A 9,692-nucleotide genomic window follows, 5' to 3' on the forward strand; every position below is an offset into this window, starting at 1 on the left:
TATTGATTACAGAAAGTAAGTGGTTGCATAGGCTCTGGTTCGACTAGCTCCCTGCACCTTTGCAGGTAGCGCTGACCCAGGGCACCAGCATAGGTCATCCAAGGGTGAACACCTGGATAGGCGGAAATCTGGGAACAGGCTATGTATGCCACCCAGATGTCCCCCTGGACTCAGGCACAACCCCCTCACAGGGGTTGACCAAACCATTTGAGTCCCTGGATTCCTTTAACGGAATACCCCTTCACATAGGGATGGCGAGAGCGTTCTTCCATCCCAATTACCTGAACCAGTGCCTATCCACAACCTTACAAGTTTTGATGATTTGCTACGTGGCATGCGAAACCCAAATGGCACCAGCCAATCTGCTAAGTATGGAAAATTACTGCCGTGCCCCTGTCAAATGACAGCCGACACACGACAGCATAGCAAGGTGAAGTGCGACAAGCCCTAAAAGTAGGGAGAGGTGGGCGGGTGTTCGGAATGCACGCACTGAAAGAGGAAACTCTGGGTCACATGCATGGGCATATATAGGTCCCTTGATTTGTTTGGACTGCGCCCCATTGGCCAGATTGAACCCAACATTGAGGGACCTTCCAATCGGGTGTTGTGGCTGACCAATCTTACCCACCCACAACACAGGAGGTCGGTTTCCAGGTCTCACTGCAACACGTGCCCTCTTTGAGGGAGGACCCAATTTATCATAACAGCAACCTTGTGTGGTAGGCTGAGCTAAGCAAGACAGCCCAAGGCCACTCACTGAATCTGGGGATTTGAACTCTGGTCTCCTTGGGCTCCTGCACTTTAATCACTGAAGTGCACCGCACTGGCTATAGTTGCCAAGAGGCATGTAATTGTGCCCTTTCTCCATTCTTCTTGAATTTTATCTCCAGCTTCCCCCCCAGCCTTTACATTTTTTAACTTTCACTTCTACATTCAGAAGCTACACTGCCTTCAACATTCTGGATCCCTACCAATTCTTCCTCTCTTCTTTTTGCCCAAAACTTAAAAGTGTGTTCAAACATCATGTGTTTTTCCCTTGATACCTCAAATATTTTCCACTTGTATTGCTAGTTTTCCAAGAAGTGGGCCAACATTATGAAAGAGGGAGTGAATAGTAAGCACTCCTTTCAGTTAAAGAAGAAGTGTGAGAGAGAGAAATTGTCTACTGTTAGGAAACAGTGTGCAAAATTGCCTGCTTTAAACTGCTTTATATCACTATACTGTAAACCAAACTTCTCCGACTGGGTGCTCTCCAGGTGTTTTGGACTACAACTCCCATCAGCCCGAGCTAGCAAGGTCATGCTGGCAGGGGTTGATGGGGGTTGTAGTCCAAAATGTTAGGAGGGTGACAGGTTAGGGAAAGTTTGCTGTCAACTCTTCATGTTTATGGTGCCTTGAAGGTAATTTCACAATCAAATTCAAGGAGCCTGAATACAAATGGTTCACTTCAAATGGACCCATCTGTCAACTTTGGTTACTTTCAATTTCTTGTTTTCTGAGACTGAAGTTCAGTTTGTCATATTTCCACATCAGTTTGTGGATTTCTTTAAAGTCCTCATAAAAATTCATCAGCATTGTAGTGCTGATCTCTCTCTCTCTCTCTCTCTCTCTCTCTCTCTCTCTCTCTCTCTCTCTCTCTCTCTCTCTCTCTCTCTCTCATTGTAATACAAATTTGCCTAAGGAAACACATCTTTGCAAGCATTATAACCCCCATTATAGTGGTTTTGTTGGCATCTTATTTTCACATTTTAATGCACACTGCCTTCTAACTTATGCATTTTTGTACAAATGTGTTTGTTGGAGAATTACACTGCAAAATTCTGAAGATGCACAGCTTACAAAAGACATTTAAGTTTATTGTTTTTGTTTTACTGGGACTGAGACACTGCTAAGAGACCAACATCCAATTACCCAAAGATCTTCCCCATTTCTCTCAATTATCATTTACAGAGCACTAACCTAAGCTTTCATGAGGGCACCAGAATGCTGCCACCATTAACCATAGCAGTGGTGTGCAGCTAAATTTTTCATAGGGGAACAGTTAGGGCCAGAGGCACCGGCTTGCAAGGACAATGGGGGGACGACGACAACATCACAACATCATAACCTTGTGCTTGTGAGCATCACATCTCCCTCCCTAAGCCAGGCAGAAGCTTCCCAGGCTTTGGGAAGGACGCGTCAGGTTTTAATACTTTAATACTCTATTTTACCAGGAACATTTAAGGGACTATCCTAGTCCCCCATGTCCACTGACCACATGCCACACGTAGCCTTTACAGGTTTACAAAAAAAAACTACTGAATTTACTCGAATCTAATGCTCACCTTTTTGGCCAAATTATGTTGCGAAAATTAAGGTGTGCATTATATTCAAAGGCATGTTTACATTCGCCAGCAAATACAGTGCTACCTTGGTTCCTGAATGGCTTAGTTGACAAACAAATTGGCTCCTGAACACCGCAAACCCAGAAGTAAGTGTTCCGGTTTGTGAATGTTTTTTGAAAGCCGAATGTCCATTTCGCCTGTTGGCATTGTTTCTGGGGCCAATCAGCCAATCAGAAGCCGCGTCTTGGTTTTCAAACATTTTGGAAGTTGAACGGACTTCCAGAACAGATACCCCCACGTCCCTGGGGGTAGCGCGCCTGCTCTCCGCCCCCGGTGGCGGAGCATGAAGCTCTGCCACTGCTCCCACCTCCTTCAATCCAGACTGTAAGAGACCCCACACTACCCGAAAAAGCTCTGACAAATGGTGCAACAAGGATGCAATGGAGGCAGCAAAGTAGGCTCAATCATGAGTTTGATTGCATTTGACCACAGTTTTCCTCCACTCATACTTGAGCCATCTCCTAGTCTGTTTCCTCAACCTAAGCTCTGGAGTATGCCAGGGAGCCTAGTGGACTTAACAAAGTGAGAGAGGGCAATCAGAGGCAATTGTGTCAATGGCACAATACATTCTGATTTATTCATACAGGGTAGATGCAGCCCTGAGGACAGGCTTCTCAGCAAGGTTGCTTCAACCTTACCTGCAAGTTCTGCTTCCCCTACTTTTCCTGACGTACTATCCAAGAGGAATATTTTTCCAGGAAATGAACACAAACTTTTAACATTCAGTCAACAAGCAAGCCTCCCTGCCTCTGTCTTTTTTTCTTCATTGTTATTCTTTGCAAATAGCGTGGTCAAGATGTTGCCTTGCTTGGAAAGGCCTTTTACAAGGGCTATAAGAGTTTGGGAAAGCTGTCAAACACACCAAACAGCTGCTGAGCTTAGAGCCGTCCAGTCGGTGTGTGCTTTGGCATGGCCGGGGTGCACAGGAGCGAGCGGAGCAGGAGGGACTGTGCTTTGAAGTCTGCTTGGTGACGGCGTTATATTATCTTTGGCTCACCGCAGGCTGGAAAATACACTGCAACAAGTTCTCATCATTGCTGAAGTGCACGGTCCTTTTTCCTGGGGCTCTGGAACGGTTGGTTTTAGCATTACATGCAACTACAAAACACCTCAGTCATGTTGTTGCTACATTATGTTCTTTTATTAAATTCTTTTGTGTCCAAGCCCCCCCCCCCACACACACACCTTCATGGGGTGGGGTTCTTCTGTTACAGTATAATCATATCTTCATCCCCTTCAACAGTGAAAATAGGGACGTACGTGAATGTTCAGTTCCAGGGGTTCTGTCTATACACAAAGATCGTATATACCCAAACCCTTGGAGGTGCCTCCACAGCTAGTGATGACACTCAGCTCTATTTCCCCTTTACATCTGCAGGTGCGTCAGCTGATGTGCTGGACCAGTGTCTTGCCTCAGTAATGGACTGAATGAGAGCCAACAAACTGAAAATCAATCTAGATAAGACTGAGGCACTGAAGGAACAGGCTCGTAGCTTGGGGGTACTCCTGGATCCTTTGCTGTTGCTCGAGGCTCAGGTGGCCTCAGTGGCCCGGAGTGCCTTCCATCAGCTTCGGCTGGTGGCCTAGCTATGCCCCTATCTGGACAGGAAGAGCCCAACTACTCTTATGCACCAGAAACCTCAAAGTTACTGCAATGCGTTATATGTAGGGCTGTTTCTGAAGACGGTTCGGAAACTTCAGCTAGTGCAGAATTCAGCAGCCAAGTTGCTCATCGGAGCAAGAAGGTTTGAACATATTGCACTGATCCTGGTCTGACTGCACTGGCTACCAATTAGTTTCTGGGCCTAATTCAAAGTGCTGGTTTAGACCTATAAAGCCATAATGGCTCAGGGCTGCAATACCTCATGACCACCTCTTTCCATATGGACCTACCCGGACCCTGAGATCATCTTCTAAGGCCCTTAGAAGGCTTCCTCCTCAAGAGGTCCGGAAGGTAGCAACATGAGAATAGGCCTTCTCTGTGGTGGCTCCCTGTAGAATGCTCTCCCCAGGGAAGTTCGCCTGGCGCCTTCATTATACACATTTAGGTGCCAGGCAAAAATGTTCCTTTTTAAAGAGGCCTTTGGTTGATTTGATTGACATCCTATGCCCTTTTAAAATGTGTTATTTTATGAGGGGGAGAGGGTTATTGGGTTGTTGTTTTTATTTTGATTATATATTTTGCGGTTTTATATTTTGGTTTTGATCTGTGAACCGCCCTGAGACCTCCAGGCATAGGGCTGTATATAAATTAGAAGAAGAAGAAGAAGAAGAAGAAGAAGAAGAAGAAGAAGAAGAAGAAGAAGAAGAAGAAGACGACGTTTCAGGTTACAGACTCCGCTAACCCAGAAATAGTACCTCGGGTTAAGAACTTTGCTTCAGGATGAGAACAGAAATCACGCGGCGGCGGCAACGGGAGGCCCCCATTAGCTAAAGTGGCACCTCAGGTTAAGAACGGAACTCCAGAAAGAATTAAGTTCTTAACCTGAGGTACCACTGTATAAACCAAGCACCAAGTAGGCGTTGCCCAGCAAGCAAGGTGGAAAGCTTAAAAGTTATTTTTGTGTCAGGTAGCCCAAGCGGACCCAGATTTGAAAGATCTTCTAAGCTTGTTGCCTTGCTTTGGGTTACAAGGGCTGCTCAGCATACCAGCTCTGGGAATCTTGCAGGGCTCTAGAATGTGAGATCTCGCAGGAACTCAGATGCACCCTGCCCCGCGCCCCAGGCATCAGCATCCCAGAGCTGGCACACTGAGCAGGCCCTGGCCCCCAAGTAAGTCATAGTGCTTAAAACATACCTGCCAAGTCTCCCACTGAAAAATGCGGGATCAGCAGTGGCGCGGCACCAGAGGTTGCGTAGAAGCAACTTCTGGAGCCGCTTTTCCCATGTGTGGGCACTGGAAATAGGGCAGAGCGGCACCGGAAGTCACTTCTATGCATGCCCAGCAGCCATCTTGGTGGTGGCCGCCACCATGCGGCCACCACCAAGATGGCCACCGGACATGTGTAGAAGCGACTTCTGGTGCTGCTCTGCCTGATTTCCAGTGCCCACACATTGGAAGAGCGGCACCCAAAATGGATGCTCCCTGGCAGGTAGGAAATCCGGGGGATTTCTCGGATTTTTCTCCATTTGGGAGAACAGCAGGAAATGGATTAAAATGTGAGGGTTTCCCGTGAAAAACGGGATACAGTACTTGGCAGCTAAGGCTTAAAAGCTCTTTACACACAGGGTAACCCAAGCAGACCCAGTGCCAAAATATATTTTAAGTTGTCTGCCTTGGTTGGATTTAACTTGTGCAATTTCAGCCAGCCTCTTTCAGTTGTGTATGGTTGAAATTACATTTATGTGTGGTTGTGTATCTAGGGACATGGGTGGCGCTGTGGTCTAAACAACAGAGCCTAGGGCTTGCTGATCAGAAGGTCAGCAGTTCACATCCCCACAACGGGGTAAGCTCGGCTCCTATTGCTCGGTCCCAGCTCCTGCCCAACTAGCAGTTCAAAAGCATGTCAAAGTGCGGGAAGGTAAACGGCATTTCTGTGAGCTGCTCTGGTTCGCCAGAAGTGGCTTAGTCATGCTGGCCACATGACCCAGAAGCTGTACGCTGGCTCCCTCAGCCAGTAAAGCGAGATGAGCGCTGCAACCCCAGGGTCATCCACGACTGGACCTAGCGGTCAGGGGTCCCTTTACCTTTACCTATGGTTGTGTATGGTTGAAGTTACATGCGTGTAAGATGTGATCACATGCCACCCAACTTTTGGAGACTCAAAATGAGGATGTGCATCTTCTAAGACATGCTCCCGGGCAAGTCACGTGACTCGTGCCTCAATGTCACCCTAGAAAAGTGCTTTTTCGGGGTGACATCGCCTGCTGCCCTGAAGGGCTTTTTTCCAGGCAAGAGCATAATGTGAGGTGCAAGAGAGCACAGCACCCAAAATGGCCACCACAATCTCATTTGAATAAACAGGATGTCTCATTTATTCCAGGGCACTTGGCAAGTATGTGATCGTACTGCATTTAGGATACTTTAGTTGATTTTCCTGCATTGCAGAGGGTTGGACTAGATGACTTTGGAGTCCCTTTCAAATATACAATGACTTTAGGATTCTATGATTCATACACACAGAGAGAGGGGGGGGAGGGAGAAAGAGAAAGAGAGATATTTTATGAATTTCTGCCTGCTTTTCCCTCCACAATCCTATTCCCTTTTTAGAGTGTGAGCTTGAAGGCAGGGATTGTCTTCATACTGGTCTTTATAAATAGTAGCAAAAGAAATGTGTGGAGAATTCTTACATACTTTAGAAATGTAGAAATCCTAGAACCATAAAGTTGTAGAGCCAAATGTTACCCCAAGAGTCATCTAATCCCACCCCCTGCAATGCAAGAATCTCAACTAGATCATACATGAGAGATAGCCAGCCAACCTCTGCTTAAAAACCTCCAAGGAAGGAGAGTTCGCCACCTTCCAAGGAAGTCTGTTCCCCTGTCAAACAACTCTTACCCTCAGAAAGTTCTTCCTGATGTTTAGTTGGAATCTCCTTTCTTGTAACTTGAATCCATTGGCTCAGGTCCTAACTCCTGGAGCAAGATATAATGATCAGTAGGTTATACTTGAGTTTATGACTTACAAATCAGTTTAACTTTTAAAGTTGTCTGTTGCTCTGCCAGAAACCTTGGCTAATCCTTTAGTGTCATAAAAACAACACTTTGCCTATCAATCTCTTCCTTGATCGTACCAAAGATTAAAGAGGTTCTTAATTAGCATAATGTAAGGCAAATTCATCATTTAAAAATCCCTGTCTCTTAGCTGATTTACAAAATCTGAAGTCACCTCAAGAAATCAAATTTGTCCTTGGGAAAAAAAACATTCAGCAGAAATGAAAATATCAAATTCTGCACAAGGCTTTGAATAATGTTTTGTTCCCCGTCCAGATTCTAGTTCTGCTAATACTTCGCAGAAAGTGGAAATTAATTGTTGGTTTGGAAGCCCCAGCTCATGCAGAATGTGGTGGCCAGACTGCTGATGGCGAAATATGACAGACAACATGTGACTACATTGTTTAAACACCTGCATTGGCTGTCCACCTGCTACTGAGCCAGGTTCAAGGGCCTTGTATTAACCGGTAAAACTTTGAGCAACTTAGATTGAGCATGACTCAGAGACCACCTGAACCCTTATATCCCAGCTCAGTCACTGAGATACAGGAGCATCCTTGGTCATTCCCCAAGTTAGTGGGACTCATTTGGCAGCAATAAGAAACCAAACCTTGAACGCCATCCACCCAGTCCTGTGGAACACTCTGCCATTAGGTGCCTTCTGTCTTAACCTTTAAATGCCTGCTGAAAACTTTTTTTTATTCGGATAGGCTTATGCAGGCAGTTAAGAAATCATATTGCTATAATAATTTTTAATGTGGTTTTTACGGTATGGTTTTATGTACATTTGTTGTAAACAGTTCTAATGTTTTTTTAATGAATAAGGGTATATAAATTTGTTGATAAATAATAAATAAATTTATTTTAAGGACAACCCAGGTGGGGCACACAGAGTCTGTGATGGAGGAACAACCATATTCTAAACCAGAGGTGTGAACCTTCTAAGCCTCTCTTCTCTGACCCCAAGAACTCTCCCCTTCCTCAACCATGCCCCCTCTGCCCAGGCCATGCCCCTCACTGACTCCTGCTTCACACCCTCCTCTAGGGTTTTTCACTGGCTGAAACATTATTTCTTCTTCTTCTTCTTCTTCTTCTTCTTCTTCTTCTTCTTCTTCTTCTTCTTCTTCTTCTATCACTCATAGTAAAGTAAGATTGTCTTCCATGAACATGGTTTTAACATTGAGTCCGTAAGTGACTGTGGAGGCCAATTCTGGATCCACACGTTCTTCCACAGTGGGGACCTTGGTTTCTGGGTGGGAGTTAATCACTGCAAGGGTTTGCCAAGTGTGCCTTCCTCTTAGCATGTTTCTCCCTTTCGTCCTGAGTTCGAGCATCTTCAGAGCCCATCTTCAGAGCCCATGACACCTTGTTCTTGGCTGTTCTCCAATTGGAGCACTTGCAGGCCAGTGTTTCCCAGTTGTCGGTGTTTATGCTACTTTTTTTAGATGTTCCTTGAGAGAGTCTTTAAAGCTCTTTTGTTGACCACCAGCATTACGCTTTCCATTTTAACGTTCAGAATAGAGTATGTAGTTGCTTTGGAAGACAATAATCAGGCATCTGCACAACATGACCAGTCCAACAAAGCTGATGTTGAAGAATCATTGCTTCAACACTGGTGATCTTTGCTTCTTCCAGTACACTGGGATTAGTTTTCCTGTCTTCCGAAGTGATGTGTAAAAAAATTGGAGACACCATTGATAGAATCTTTCAAGGTGTTGGAGATGACATTTATAAGTGGTCCATGTTTCACAAACATACAGTAAGGTTGCTTCACACCCTCTAAGTTTTTCACCTGGCTGAAACATTTACTTAAATACTGACCATGGTTCATGAATGGATGATGGAGAAGATGGTGTGTAGAAACTAGCCTGCTGTACCAAGGCATTTTTTTTCTTTTGCCTCTGGCCCCACCTGCTACTGGCACGTACACACACACACACACACACCCCGAAAAAAGCTTGTGCAGAAGAAAATGTGGCCATTAGACTGAAAACGGTTGATGGTGATGAATACACGTCTGAATGAAAATCACTGCCTTCTTACTTCACTTCCCCTAACACATCCTTTTCTAACCACAACACGAGCAATGCTGAAGAAGTTTTCCACCACCGTAAGAAGGCAACCTCCAGTGAGAGGTCTCCTTCTCTGCCTTTGAACCTCCCTCTTCTCCAACAGATAATTAAAGGTGCAGCATGCTGACATCCAATAACCCCCTCATCTGCAGAAGCTTTGGATTGCTCCCTTACGGACCAATCAACACGGCCTTGTAAACATACCTGCGGCAAAGTCTTTCAAACACCTCAAGTTCTGCAAGAAAAGTTGCTGACAGTCTTCTGTCACATTTCAACTTGTCTCCCAAGAATGCCCATTGCCTACACAAGCCTGTTGTGCTGCAGTCACTGGGAGAAGCCCTGCTATGTGTTCTACCACCCTTAGACATGGAGAAGAGGGAGACTTGGGATCAGAGGACCTTCCTGGTGGTGGTCCCAGAACTGCAGAATGTGCTGCTCCAAGAGGTCGAGCACCTGCCTCACTGCCTCTATGACCATTGGGTCCCTTCCAACTGTATGATTCTTTGATTAGCCAAGTAATGAAAACAGTTTTGTTGAGTTATGCTTCCTCATTAGGACATTTTCTTCGATAACTTCTCATTTT

This window comes from Zootoca vivipara, chromosome Z (genome assembly GCF_963506605.1).
Source record: "Zootoca vivipara chromosome Z, rZooViv1.1, whole genome shotgun sequence".
NCBI lineage: Eukaryota > Metazoa > Chordata > Lepidosauria > Squamata > Lacertidae > Zootoca > Zootoca vivipara.